Raw genomic sequence first — 16,893 nt, 5'->3', positions numbered from 1 at the left:
CATAGACATAAGGTATATGGACCCCAAAGGTTACTTGCTAAAACCCATGCAGAGAAACAACTTATCTCGCGTAGGCTAAGCTTTCACCTTAACTTTAAAGGGACAAAGCTAGTAAGTGAGCTTATGGTATGTAAATGCATGTGTTTTGTGTGAGGAGAAACTCACAAACCTTTAAAAGCACAACAAAAGACAACACTTTTACAAGTTCAAAAAATATGTTCAAATCTGAAGACCAATAAAATCAAGAATCAATTAGTTAAAAATAGAATAATGCATGATATGTTGAAACTCAAAATAAACAAAAAGATCACAAATTAAATGCAATTTAAGTTTGTAATTCCCAAGAATAAAAAGAATGTATAATCGTTTATGGCTTGACTCTCTAAATTCCCCAGCAGAGTTGCCAAGCTGTCATAACATCTCTCTCGATAGCCCTGCGACGACGTGGATCTATTTGACTTAAAAATTAATTCAAGGAAAGATGATGAAGTTTAGGTTTGAAATAATTTGAATTTGGAGTCGCCGTCAACCTTTAAGTTTGGTATGTTGAATACCTAAAATATCATCTTAATGAGTTCAGAAAAATCATTAAAAAACGAAAAAATGTTCTGCGTTTTACAAAAAAAAATCATTTTTAAGAGTTCAAAAGTCGATTGTGTGGGGGAAGGGTGAGCACCCCCACAACGCCCAAGTTTTGTACCTAAACGATTATATGATGTTTAAATGTTGGGAAATTACAAACTCAAAAATATTTAAAATACGATACTTCTATTCATTTGAAATTCATTTAAAAAGATGTTAATTATCTCAAACTAAAACAACTTTGCCTTTCTAAATAAGAATATGACGACAAATAATAAATGCAATGGGCACAAAAATTAAAGAGGACAAATATATTTTTATGGAGTAAAGCTATTTATTTGGCCCAAGAAATTATAATTATTTTTTTTAAGAGAAATCATAGTTTTGTGCGGACGATCCTTGAAAATACACTTCCATTATAGTTAGGATATTTTTTTCATGGATCCCCCTCACAAAGGATGTTTCTTTAATTTTATGGATAATATAATTTAAAATAGTATAGTATTATAAAAAATTTAGAAATGCTCGAATAAAAAGATTTCTTTTTGTACAAACAATCCTTGATAATGCACTTCCTTTAAAGTTAGGAGACTTTTCCACGAATTCCCCTCACAAAAAGATATTGTCTTATATATATTCTTTTATCAAAGACAAAAATAAAATAAAATTAGAATGAGATAAAATAAAATAAAATAAAATAAAACAATATAATAAGTTAAAAATAAAGCAAAAAAATAACCCTTTGTGCGAAAAATCTTCGAAAGACACATTCTCTTGTAGTTAGGAGATGTCTTCATAGATCTCTCTCACAATGAAATTTATCCTTACTGTACGGATAAAAATGAAATACGGTGATTTATAATAAATAAAATTCGAGTAATAATAGTATATATGTAACACCCTCGACCCGTACTCGACCCAGATACGAATCCGAGGTGCCATATTTGACTTTTCAAACATATAAATATCAAAATTTGGCATAATTTAAAACTTATTGTTCCAATCAAAATAAAGAAAATAATACTATTCTAAAATAGGAAATCATTTCACAAAACATATTAATAATTTACATAGATAACTTTAAAAGTAAGAGTTTACAAAATACAAAATATACATGTTTACAAAATTGATCAGAGCATTTCAAATTAAAAATATAATACATGTTGACAGTTTACAAAATAAGCAACAACCTACACTTAATTTGCAATGATCTGATCTTCAAAAAAGTATGCTATCCTCAACGCAGATTAATCGTCAACCTTCTTCAAACCTACAAGTGAGATAACACACGCTAAGTCCATAACTTAGTGAGGCAATATAATAGTGCTAATTTATTTACAAGAATCTTATTTGTTTTACTAAAAATTTTATTCAAAAAGCTTCCTTGAATTTCCAAATCAAAGGTATAATTATGATTAATTATACTTTATATGTCTTTGTTCCAATTGCCCAAAGTATACTATTGAGAAATCTAGGTATTTGAGTACTATGAGGTTGTGCACTAATGTTGTCACCACAGCTCGTAATTTGCACCGAAATGCCACATAATTATCCCCAAGTACCATATAGGTTGCACTGAAGTGTCACATAGGGTTGTACCGAAGTTCCACATATTTGTCCCGAAGGACCACATAGACCCTCGACTCTTGGCATTCCAACTATACCTCTAATCTTCATACATATACATTGGGCTTTTAATCACATAATTAGGTTTAATCCTTATTCAAGTGTTTCTTATTCACATAGCTTATCTTATATTGAGTATATTCACATTCATTGATTCGAAGTACATATTCACATGTTCAAAGTTCATATTTTCATAACACATAGTCATAAGACATAGCTTGTAAAAATAGAAATTGAATAAAATATTTAAATCGAATATAAAATAAATATAAAGTTTTCGATCGAAAACACTGAGGTTGGCTTGTCGCAAGCCTTCCTCAATTTTATTACGAAACAGAGAAGTTGCATTCACCTTTGCCTCACTAAAGTCTAATCCAAATCTTTTCAAGACGATATTAGAAATGCCAAGCTGACTGGAAATTCACTTGCATTCAGTCACTACACAAACAATCTAGAATCAATACAAATCTCATCTCAACTATATCAAATCATAATAACTTGATATACAAGAACCTTATTTTTTCATTTTATAGTTGGGGGTATCGATACACTCCATAGTATATTGATACACAAATAGCACTCGATGTTTGAGGGTATTGATACACTCCTCATTGTACCGATACATAATTAGTATTCGATGTTTTGTATGTATCAATAAACTCCTCAGTGTACCGATACACAAGTAGCATTCGTTGTTTTGTATGTATCGATACACTCCTCAGTGTACCAAAACACACTCATACAAATACACATGTTCAACTCATGATGTATCGGTACCTCTCCTAAAGGTACCGATACAATAAGCCCATAATGGCCATTTTCAACACGAAAATACCTAAAATCCACCCAAAAACTCTCTTAAACACATACTTTGAGTTTATAAACTCACCCTTATACCTTCAAACCAACTTGTACACATTTATAACTCTCAAACATCCCAAATTCTCATTTAAACACTTGAATCTTGAAATCGTACCCAACATTCAAACATGTTATTAAACCATTCTAACACTCCTAGTCTTTTAATTAGACTATTGAAAAGTCAAGAATCTTATTCAAACTTCAAAAACTCGACCATAACAAAATTTCATTTAAAACCCCATTTACAAATCCATCTCTAAAATACCCATCTTGTTGTTTTAATTCTCTATAAGCTTTCCTTTAACTTATATAACATCCAAACTTCCATTACCAACCCAAAAATCAAAGTAACACCACAAAACTCATATTATTATCTTTAGTATGAAGCCCACGTTGAAGAAGAAGAGAGCACAATAATATACCAACCCTTGTTCCCTTTTCTTCATATATATTCAATCCCCAACCAATTAAAATATCCTTTCTTATAATTTACCATTTTACCCTTATTATAATTCCATTTTTGCTATCATACCCAACACAAATTCATCCATAAATCACTAAACTTATCACTTTATTCTAATTCAACCACTGAATTTAGAAGTTCTTACCATTTGGTCACTGACCCGATACTTGGGATGTTACAAATCTCCCCCTTAAGAAAATTCATCCTCGAATTTTAATTATACAAAAAGATGGGGATATTGCTTCCTCATATCCTCCTCACGTTCCCACTTAGCTTCTTCTACTTTACGGTTTCTCCAAAGAACCTTCACTAGTGGGATCATTTTATTCCGTAACTGTTTGCTCTCGAAAGCTAGAATCTGCACCGGTTCTTCCTCATATGTCAAATCAGATTGAACTTCTATTTCATCTAGAGTTATGATGTACGTAGGATCATATTGATACTGTCGAAGCACAAACACATGGAAGACATTGTGAATCTTTTCCATCTCTGGTGGCAATGCTAATTGGCTACAGGTTCAACCCTTTTCAGAATTTCATAAGGTCCAATGAACCTAGGACTCAGCTTTCCTTTACGCCCAAAACGAAGCTCCTTCTTTCAAGGTGATACTTTCAAAAACACCTTATCGCCCTCTTGAAATTCAATCTCTTTTCTTTTCAAATCGGCGTAAGACTTTTTTCTGTCTGAGGCAACTTTCAAATTATGTTGAATCACTTGAACTTTTTCTTCCACTTCTTTGATCAAATCCGGATCATGAACTTCTCGATCCTTTAATTCATACCAATTAAGTGATGTTCTGCACTTTCTTCCATATAATGCTTCATACGGTGCCATCTTGATACTGGATTGGTAGTTGTTATTATAGGCAAATTCAACAAGCGGCAAATATCTTTCCCACGATCCAGTAAAATCAATCACACACGCTCTCAACATATCTTCCAGAATCTGAATTGTTATCTCTAATTGCCCATCAGATTGAGGGTAAAATGTGGTGCTGAAATTCAATCGAGTACCCATAGCTCATTGCAAAGACTTCCAGAATCTCGAAGTGATCTGGGATCTCTATCAAAAACTATCGAAATTGGAATGCCATGCAACCTCACGATCTCCTTGATATACAACTCCATATATTTCTCCATAGATAAGTTTTTCTGCACATGGATGAAATGCGATGTCTTTGTAAGACGATCCACAATTACCCAAATTGAATCCTTTTTACCCGGCGACAAAGGTAAACCTGTTACAAAATCCATCGTAATGTTTTCCCATTTCCACTGCGGAATTGAGATGGGTTGCAACAAACCGGAAGACACCTGATGCTCAGCTTTCACTTGTTGACAATTTAAACACTTTGCTAAAAATTCTACAATATCTTTCTTCATATCAGGCCACCAATAATGCTCTTTCAAATCTTGATACATCTTGTTCCCTCCTCAATGCATCGTTAAGGGACTATAATGTGCTTCATACAAAATATCTCGTTTCATCTTACAGTCATTAGGGACACACACTCTATTTTTGAAATATAAGCATTCGTTTGACTTAACTTTGAAGTTCTCAATTCCACCTTTCTATACTCGATCAAACCAAGATAAACACTTATCATCTTTCTTTTGTAACTCCTAGATCCAATCCAACAACACTGGATCCAATCCAACAACACAAGTTCCAACCTTAATTCAGCCATCAATGCACCATTTTCTTTTACCATCAACCGAGCGTTCAAACTACGCAAAGAGGTAAAAGTCTTCCGACTAAGAGCATCTGCTACGATGTTGGCTTTTACTGGATAGTAATCAATGATCATTTCGTAATGTTTCAGTAACTCTATCCACCTTATTTGCATTAAATTTAACTCCTTTTGAGTCAACAAATACTTCAAGCTCTTATGATCAGTGAAGATGTAGCACCGTTCGCCATACAAATAGTGCCGCCAAATTTTTAATGCAAAGACCACAGTTGCTAACTCCAGATCATGTGTTGGATAATTCTTTTCATGAGGCTTCAGCTGTCTTGAGGCATAAGCAACTACCTTCTCATCTTGCATTACGACACATCTCAAACCATTATGAGAAGCGTCGCTAAAAATTGTAAAATCCTTGTTTGATTTCGGTTGCACCAATACCGGAGCTTCTATCAGAACTTTCTTCAATGTTTCAAAGCTTTTCTGAAAATCAGGAGTCCATTCAAAATGTACATCCTTTCTTAATAATTTGGTTACAGTCAAAGATACCATTGAAAAGTTTTTCACAAACCTCCGATAATAACCTACGAGACCCAAGAAACTTCGAACTCCCGACACATTTTTCGGAATCTTCCATTCTAATATAGCTCTAACTTTTTATGGGTTTACCCGAATGCCCTCTACCAAAACCACGTGTCCAAGGAATGCCACTTCAGATAAACAAAACTCACACTTTGAGAACTTCGCATAAAGCTTTTTATCTCGCAACGTTTGAAGAACTACACGAAGATAAACATCATGCTCCTCCTTCGACTTAGAATACACTAATATGTCATCAATAAAGATGACCACGAACTAATCAAGGTACGGTTGGAAAACTCTATTCATCAAGTCCATAAAAACTACAGGTGCATTTGTTAACCTGAATGGCATTACAACAAAATCATAATGACCATATCGAGTCCTAAACGCCATTTTAGGAACATTATTTTTCTTGAATTTTCAACTGATGATACCCATAGCGTAAATTGATCTTTGAAAATAGAGCCGCTCCCTTGAGTTGATCAAATAGATCGTCTATCCTTGGAAGTGTATATTTTTTATGGTCACTTTATTAAGCTGACAATAATCTATACAAAGGCGTATCGAACCATCTTTCTTCTTTATGAATAACACTGAAGCACCTCATGGAGACACACTAGGTCTAACCCAAAAGCTCCTACAACTGAGATTTTAACTCTTTCAACTCTCTCAGAGCCATCCTGTAAGGAGACATCGAAATGGGTGATGATCCTGACATCACTTTAATTTGAAATTCAACCTCCATATCTGGAGGTAACCCCGACAAATCATCCGAAAACATGTCTGGAAATTCTATGACTGTCGGAATATTTTCAAACTTACTTCCTATAGCTCTTGTATCGATTACATTAGCAATGTACGCCTGACATCCTTGTCGCATCAACTTCTAAGACGACATTACTGATATCACATTAGTTAAAGGATTAATTCTTTCACTGACCACACTAACTTACAATCCCTCCAGACTTGTTAACTACACTCGCTTCAGTCGACAATCTAAGTTGGAATAATAATGATAAAGCCAGTCCATCCCTAAAATAACCTCAAATTCATCAAAGGGTAATTCTATTAGATTAGCAGGGAATTCAATTCCCTGAATCCTTATGGGACACCCTTTACAAACTTGTCTCACCCGAGCACTATTTCCTAATAGATTCGTCACAATCATATCACTATGAATAGGCTCTAACGGAAGACTTAATTCTTTAACCAATTTACTACTGACATGGAGTAATTTGAGCATGAATAAATCAAAACTAAGATAGATTTACCAGCTATCTGAAAAGTACCTGCAATGACTTTCGAGTTATCACAATCTTCACTGGTCTTTAAATTGTAAACCCGAGCTATAGAACACACTTCATGTTAAGAAGTAGACTCAGATTGATTTCTTCCTCTTCCTCGACCTCTTTCTCTCACTGGTTCAACCATAGATTTTTCTATCTGAGCATTCTCTCCAGACATCATTGGGCAGTCTCGAATAAAATGCTCTGCCTCTCCACATTTTAAACATACTCTGGAGACCCGTCGACACACTCCACCATGGTTCTTTCCACAAAGCTAACATTGTTTCGGCTTGTCCACTTTGGATTCCATCAAATAAGTTGGTCTTGTTCTTCCTGGATTTGATCATCTTCCCGAGGATGCTGAGGATCTGCCCTAGTCTAAGGTCGAGAACATGAACCTCTACTCTTCTTTGATTGTGAAGAACCGGACGATGCACCAGATCTTTTATTCCATTACGTCTGCTGCTCCGTAAACCTTTCATTTTTGAGCTGGCTACAAGGATTTAGCTCAATTTACAACCTCTTGGAAGGAAGAGAGGTTAAGAGCCAACAATATCTCTTTCAATCTGGGTCTTAAACCCTCCACAAACCAGTCACAAGAGTCTTTCTCCGTCGGAACTAACTCAGCAGCAAATCTTTTCAACTTGTTGAATTCACACTCAAACTCATACACTGTGCGATTCCCTTGCTTTAAATTCATGAATTCCTGCTTTATCTGCCGAAAAAACTGATCCCCTATGTATTTGTTCTTAAAATCTTCCAGAAATAAGGGTCAATTCACTAGATCCCTTGAAGCTTGCATCGTCACATTTGACCACTAAATTCTAGCTTGACCCCTAATAATGAAACAGTACCATCCAATTTCTCCAATTCAGAGCAATGGAAGTTCTCTAACATAACCTTCAAGTCATAAAGCCATATATCGACAACAATTGGACCTTCTTCTACTTCTCCCTTACATTTTGGCCCTCCCAAACTTCTCAATTCATTGGGGATATTCATTTTAGGGGTTGAATAGATAGACGGTTGGAAACGCGTCAGGATAGAGTCCAACGTCTGAAAGATTATCCACTGATCTTGAACAGGCACTCCAGGTTGTGTCTGTTCCTCAATCTGTCTACTAATGGCAGTGGAGTTACTACTCTCCTCCATCCTATCTCCCACATCACTTCGGGAGCCTTCAAAGTTCGACATCTATTAAGATCAAATTACTAAAGGTATTAGAGAATATAACAAATGGATTCCCTTATCAGATCAGAAAACAACTTTATTTCAAACTTAAAATCACTTAAATCATGGCTCTGATACCATTAAATGTAACATCCCCGACCCGTACCTGAACTAGATACGAATCCGAGGTGCCACATTTGACTTTTCAAACATACGAAAATCATAATTTGTCATAATTTAAAACTTATTATTCCAATCAAAATAAAGAAAATAATATCATTCTAAAATAGGAAATCATTTCACAAAACATATTAATAATTTACATAGATAACTTCAAAAGTAAGAGTTTACAAAATACAAAATATACATGTTTACAAAATCGACCAGAGCATTTCAAATTAAAAATATAATACATGTCGACAGTTTACAAAATAAGCAACAACCTAAATTTAATTTGCAATGATCTGATCTTCAGAAAAGTATGTTATCCTCAACCCCAGATCAATCGTCAACCTTCTTCAAACCTACGCGTGAGAGAACACACGCTAAGTCGATGACTTAGTGAGGCAATATAATAGTGTTAATTTATTTACATGAATCTTATTTATTTTACTAAAAATGTTATTCAAAAAGCTTCCTTGAATTTCCAAATCAAAGGTATACTTATGATTAATTATACTTTATATGTCTTTGTTCCAATTGCCCAAAGTACACTATTGAGAAATCTAGGTATTTGAGTACAATGAGGTTGTGCACTAATGCTGTCACCACAGCTCGTAATTTGCACGGAAGTGCCACATAATTATCCCGAAGGACCATATAGGTTGCACCGAAGTGCCACATAGGGTTGCATCGAAGTGCCACATATTTATCCTGAAGAACCACATAATTATCTCGAAGGACCACATAGACTCTCGACTCTTGGCATGCCAACTATATCTCTAATCCTCATACATATACATTGGGCTTTTAATAACATAAATAGGTTTAATCCTTATTCAAGTGTTCCTTATTCACATATCTTCTCTTCCATAGAGTATATTCACGTTCACTGATTCGAAGTTCGTATTCACATGTTCAAAGTTCATATTTTCATAACAAATAGTCATAAGACATAGCTTGTAAAAATAAAAATTGAATAAAACATTTAAATATAATATAAAATAAATATAAAGTTTTCGATCGAAAACACTGAGGTTGGCTTGTCGCAAGCCTTCCTCAATTCTATTACGAAATAGAGAAGTCGCACTCACCTTTTCCTCACTAAAGTATAATCCAAATCTTTTCAAGTCGATATTCGAAATACCAAGCTGACTAGAAATTTACTTGCATTCAGTCACGACACAAACAATCTAGAATCAATACCAATCTCATCTCAATTATATCAAATCATAATAACTTGATATACAAGAACCCTATTTTTTCATTTCATAGATGATAGTATCGATACACTCCTCAGTGTATCGATACACAAATAGCACTCGATGTTTTAGGGTATCGATACACTCCTCAGTGAACCGATACACAATTAGTATTTGATGTTTTGTATGTATCGATACATTCCTTAGTGTACCGATACACAAGTAGCATTCGATGTTTTGTGTGTATCGATACACTCCTCAGTGTACCAATACACACTCATACAAATACATATGTTCAACTCATGATGTATCAGTACCTCTCCTAAGGGTACCGATACACTAAGCCATAATGGCCATTTTCAACCCGAAAATCACCTAAAATCACCCAAAAACTCTATTAAACACATACTTTGAGTTTATAAACTCACCCTTATACCTTCAAACCAACTTGTACACGTTTATAACTCTCAAACATCCCAAACTCTCTTTTAAACACTTGAATCTTCAAATCGTACCCAACATTAAAACATGTTATTAACCCATTCTAACATTCCTAGACTTTTAATTAGACTATTGACAAGTCAAGAATCTTATTCAAACTTCAAAAATTCAACCATAACAAAATTTCATTTAAAAACCCATTTATAAATCCATCTCTAAAATACCCATCCTATTGTTTTAATGCTCTATAAGCTTTCCTTTAACTTATATAACATCCAAACTTCCATTACCAACCCAAAAATCGAAGTAACACCACAAAATTCATATTCTTACCTTTAGTATGAAGCCAACGTTGAAGAAGAATAAAGCATAATGATATACCAACCCTTCTTCCCTTTTCTTCACATATATCCAATCCCCAACCAATTAAAATATCCTTCCCTACAATTTACCATTTTACCCTTATTATAATTCCATATTTGCTATCATACCCAACACAAATTCATCAATAAATCACTAAACTTATCACTTTATTCTAATTCAACCACTAAATTTAGATGTTCTTACCATTTGGTCACTGACCCGATACTTGGGATGTTGCAATATATATAATATGAAAGTATGTACATGGAAGGGATAGCAATAACAAAAGTAATCAAGTTCGATTTTGAATCGAAAATACAAGTCAAGCATCGGTAGTCTACTAACATGAACAAGGGACTAACATGAAAACTTTTTAAACTAACAATCAAGATTAAAATACCACATAAATATGATAATAAATAAATAAAGCTATATCATAAACAATGAAGAATATAGGCATTGGAAATAAATAAACCACCGATGATATTAATGATTAAAATAAAATGAGATGCAAGTTAAGATTCTTTAATGAAAATACAAAAAATTAAGGGTTGGAAATTAAAAGGATTGAAATAAAAGATTAAAAATATAAAGGGATAGGGAAATAAAGTACTGAAAATTAAAGTGTTGGAATAATAAATGAATAGCATAAATATTAAATTGCATAAATTTAAAAGTTAGGGGGTTGTTTTTAATCTTTTAACCCGGACCATAAATAATCCGAGCCGTACCCCAGGGCGGGTTACCACAAGGTTGTACAATATTTTGAACATAAAATAAATAAATAAGTAAAAATTAGCAGTTAGTGTTAGTGGTTAGCAGTTATAAATGTTAGTTATTAGAAAAGTTAGCGGTTAGTGGTTAGCAGAGTCTGAACCATAATAATATGGATCGTACCCCGGACCGGGTCACCACAAGGTCGAATAATAAATCAAACAAATTAATAAAAAAAATTAGGAGTTAGTAGAGTCTGGACCACAATAATGTGGATCGTACCCTGGATCGGGTCACCACAAGGTCGAATTGAATATGAGAAATAATAAATAAACAATGGTTAGAATGTAAGAAAATAAAAGTCAGTGGTTAATGTGCGATAAAATAAAAGTTAGCAGTTAATTCAAAATAATAAAAATGCATAAATCAGTGACCAAATTAAAATAAAGCAAAACAGGGGGTCAAAATCACAATAAACAACACAAAAAGATGCATGGTGACCATAATGCGAAAGCATGGCAGAAATAGAGGGACATATGGATGATTAAATCTTAAAACAAATACCAGAATGTAAAAAGAGCAGAAAAAGGGAGGGCTTACACATAATTTACCCAAAAAATTAAAATAAACAAAACCCCAAAACTAAACAGAAAAACATGTAAAACCTCCTTTATTTCTTCTTCCTCAACTCACCAGTCGCCGCACGTAAACCCCACGACCACAAGACATTGACCCTACCTCTCCGAACCGAAGACCGGAGCATGGGTAATCGAAGAGACTTCCAAAACAACATATTCCATGTTTTCTCTTCTCCTCCTTTTTCTCGGTCGTACCCTCAAAAAGCAGGACCACCTTCTCCTAGCCATGAATCGACATCGTTATAAGCCTCTGATCGGTCGAACGATTGGTCGGTTTAACCAAAACCTAAACTTAAGCAACCCCGAAAAGAAAGAAGCCCAAAAAAACCCTCGAAATGCACACCGACACCCTAAACCGACAAAAAAAAATCAACCTCACCGTTCGAACCACCCTAAACTGACCACTGACCACTGACCAAGGCAAACATCCTGCACTGAACCATTTACTGAGAAAAAGAAGGAAATACCAAGCCTTGTTTATTTGTTTTTCTCTTTTAACATGCAAAACCATGAGGCTTCTTTTCTTTCTGATTGGTTTTTAAAGCCCCCTCAAAGTTACAAATGGTACAATTGTGAAATTGGCCCCTGGACAAAATTAGGGTATTAATATCCATAGGTCGTATATGTCTCGAAATACGGGCTAAAGATGTCATATTAACTTAACAAACATTCATTGAACTGAAAGGCTTAAAATTTTATTTCGTTTTAAAATACTCCTATTTTAACTTGAACTATTTTCTTAACATCCTAAAAATTATAAATTAATGTTTTATTGTAGAAAATAAATCCATTCGTCAAACAATGATTGAGCAGTTTAGTGTATTTTCGCAAATCATTTAAAACATAATATATATATATATATATATATATTCTACTCATGCATAAATACTGATAAAACTATACTAGGAAAAATAAAATGGCCCTAGTTTAGTATTACAGACCTTTTTAAAAATAAATTTGATAAAGTAAACCAACTATATAATGTGCATGCCACTAATAAGTCAAAGATAAGATATCTTATAGATACTTTCGGTAGGTTTGATTTCCAAAAGATGCTTGGAAAGCCCCTCACTTCATGTTCTTTTTCTTTATTCGAACCTATGCATGAAAATCATCACGCGATAAGTAAAACTTAGTAAGGCAACAACATAACTAAAGTGATATAGAACATAAATTTTGTAAAGTATTAGAACATAAAACTGTAATTTTAATAAATAAAAAAAACTTTAAAACTTTCAAAACGAGTTATTCAAGCTAATTTACCCTTGAAAACCTGAAAATACCCTCTCGTGGTTTTATCAAAAATAATGTAAATCAACATCAAATATCATAAACAAATCATATTTCTTTTATTCGCACATATTTCATAACTTTCATTTCATTTTCATATTGTTTTCTTTCATATTTATTTGTATAGTCCAATGTTTATTTAATAGAATAAAAGGTATGTGAGTAGAACATAAGTTGCACATTGGGCACATCACGGTGCCAATCATAACTTAAACATATAAGGCACTCCAAGTGCAATCATAACATGAGCACCAACGGTGCAGATAACTGGAAACTGATAACTGATAACTGGAAAGTATTCAACTTAATGGCATGACAAATGTACCTACGACTCTCAATGCAACATACAATTGACTTATTTATCATAATAGAATCATTAATTAATCAACGTTTGAAAATCATAAACATGAAAAATCCATCATCATAAAAATCGTACTTGGGCAGTTCATACCCTAAATCACTCATAAAACTTATTGAAAATAGTATAGAACCCATCCATAATTAAAAGCTATAAATCATACTTGAAAATAAATGAGGTTGACTTATCGCAAGTTGTCCTCAATCCTAATAATTAAATAAATAAATTGAGTTCACTTTGACACTTATTTGTAAGTCAAAATATAAGTCTTACTAAGCTTTAGGTTTAATCATTTGCTTTCAAAATGTTTTAACTACGTAATTCGTCAAAACTTCATATTCGGCAGTTTGCACTACCTTCAAAGAAATATTATTCTTTATTAATCTACATACTTTATAATTATTCCGTTAGTACCACTGAAAAGTAGACTTGACGAATCTAACCATATAAGCAACTTCTTCTATTTCAACTTGTACGATTAATAGAAAATTTTCAAAGTTGGTTGACATATGCTGTTTTGAGCAGAATCTGGTGTCCTGTTTTCTGGCCTATCCACGATTAAAAATTCATATTTTTTATATACACCTCGTAATCAATAGCCGTTTGTTCTAGAAAAAACTAGACTGATATATGAATCTGATGGTATAAAATTCATCCTCTAATTATTTATGTATAATTTATGATTAATTTCTAAACTTACTGTTTGAATCATAATTTCTAGACAACTTTACTTAATTAGCATACTTAACTAAATTCCATAATTCTATAAGCTTAATAAATGAACATATAGGATAAAATCATAATTCACATAACATTAGGAGTCACTTCTTACCGTAGTAACTCTGTCACTGGCTCATCGCAAGCCAATGTTTGTGTGATGACATAAATACAAATTAAATGCACTCACCTTTGTCTCCCTGTCGAACCTTTTCATCGATAATCTTCTCAATTCTGCACTTTTTCTTTCTCTTTTGAGTTACATAGACCAGTAGATTTATCGTGGTCTGACAACGTCATATAATACATAAAATATTTAAATTATATGTTAGTATAGACTAACATAATCTAAGCTTAAATATAAAGTTTGATAGAAATAAAATTGATACTTAAATCGATATAAAACTAAATCGTACTTCCATCATAATTTCAAACTTCTCAAAATATTCCTTAAATTTCATAAATATTTATTTCATCATCAACCCTTCAACTTTTGCTAAATACATAATTTAAATCACTAATTTTGAATTCTTTCTAGAATTCACCTTAACTTTTCATTGAATTCATAACAACCCTTCACTATTATGATCATGTCACATTAATAAAATAAAATTTCCAGCACCTTAATAAAATATTCAAATCAACACTTAAACATTTAAAAACTTGCAATTTCATCATAACTTTCTTAGACTTTTCAATTTCAACCTTTCACCTCACCAAACTTACAAATCAATCCCCAAACTAATATTTAATTCAAGCATTGTGCTATTTTACCCAAATGGTACTTTCACATTTAATAAACTTGAAAAATCAAGTCCCTATAATATTAAGACGTTATGAATTCCACCCTCAACTTTACCAAACTTGCAATTTGATTCCAATCAACTTTCTAACTTAAATTTCCATCATTTAATCATTAAAATTCAACATTTAGTAACTGAAATTTCACATTTATACATTAATGTCCCAACATTCACAAAACTAGAAAATTAGCCCTTTTTCTAATTTAAGCTTCCAAATTGCTCCAAATTTATCCCCAATTCACATAGAACACTTCTAATATTACTTCTAAACTATAGGAAATTTTTCAAAATTTTCCCCCAAATTTTCCCCATGTTTGAATACTATAACGTAGGGATTCCATGATTTCCTACTTGATTCAAGCATCAATTCAACCTCTAAACAACATTTCTAAACTTCTAAAACCAAACTCCTAACATAATTAATCCAAATCAATTTTTTTTCAAAACCCTAGGTCATGGTCAAATAGTCTTATACCCAATTTCATGTGGTTTTAATCATCACACATGCCTTAGAATTAATCTTCAACATCAAGAACATAATAATCTTTCATCAATCTTTCAAAATCCCTAAACCTTACATAAATCATAATTTCCAATTTCATGAAATAGATATGTTCACCATGTAATATCTATACCAAATTATAGAGAATTTCATATAAATAATTCTCTATTTCACAACTTAGTCCAAAAATCAATCGTGTAACCTTAAAAATGAACTTGAAAATTTTTCTTACCTTTTATGGAGACTCACGGCTTGGAGAGAAGAAATGGCTGAAAATGTTTCTAGTTTTCTTGATTATTCTAGTGTTAAATTAACTTTAACACATGGCTTAATAATATAATTGAATATTAAATTCAATTAATGAGAAATCTTTAATTTGCCATTAATGAACCTTGATAATTATCAAATGCCATTGCATTATCTTCCATTAAAATATTTCATAGTCAAAGATAAATCAACTTTGCTTTGACTTTCTACTTTTTTATGCAAGTTTTGAAAATTACATTTTAGTTACTAATTTTTTTTACTGTTCGGTCAAATTTAAAAAGTTACATTGATCTATGCTAAATTTCTCTGATCTAAAATATGGAAATAGTATTTCCAACACTTATCTAGCGTCCTTCAAATTTTTGTAAAATTTCGGTTCGATCCGATTATCCGATTTCTATATCGAATTTTATTGCTTTAAAGCTTTTAACACAAATTCCGTACCGAAAATCTGATTACCATGAAAATTCTTATTTTAGGCCAAATTGTTCGTTTAAGGGCTAAAATATATAACTTTTCAAAATTAAATATTTGGTCTCTAAACTTTTATAAGTTTATACTTTAACCACTGAACTTTCAAAACTTACATTTAGTTACTAGCCAAATTTTGGGTAGTACAGTGTTTGCATGTATTATATTGTTTTTAGTATGTCTTATCATGTTAATATTATGATCATCATGTTTTGATATATTTTAGGGCTAATTAGAGTAGTTTATAGAAATTACAACTTAATTTATAGGACCTATATAGAATAAGGACCCTAGAGGTGTATGACTAACCATACTATCGCTCATAGAGAGGTGCAAAAACTGTGAGAACACCGACATTGATGTTTATGATCCATGCTGAGGTGGTGTCTGTGGTGGAGCACCACCCGTTAGATAAGCAGCATATGAAACCCACGCTGAATCTATAGACATGGTAGTATAATATCCGCCATGAAGTGTCATAAAACCCTGTAGAGTCTGCATGTAACCATATGGTGGTGGCATCTGAATCAATGAATGTGGTATCTGAATTAGCGACTGTATCATCTGAACAGATTGTGGTGGCATCTGAGGGTAATGTAATGACATCTGAGGGTGATGTGGTGGCATCTGAACTGACAAGCTGGGAATGTAAGTCGATTGTGATGGTGGATGATGTGATGGCTTCGGTTCTACAGCTAAAGACGAGCCGAAAGC

Source organism: Hibiscus syriacus, unplaced genomic scaffold (genome assembly GCF_006381635.1).
Source record: "Hibiscus syriacus cultivar Baekdansim isolate YM2019G1 unplaced genomic scaffold, ASM638163v2 tig00110989_pilon, whole genome shotgun sequence".
In the NCBI taxonomy this organism is placed as follows: domain Eukaryota; kingdom Viridiplantae; phylum Streptophyta; class Magnoliopsida; order Malvales; family Malvaceae; genus Hibiscus; species Hibiscus syriacus.
Note: the sequence above shows the minus strand (reverse complement) of the source record.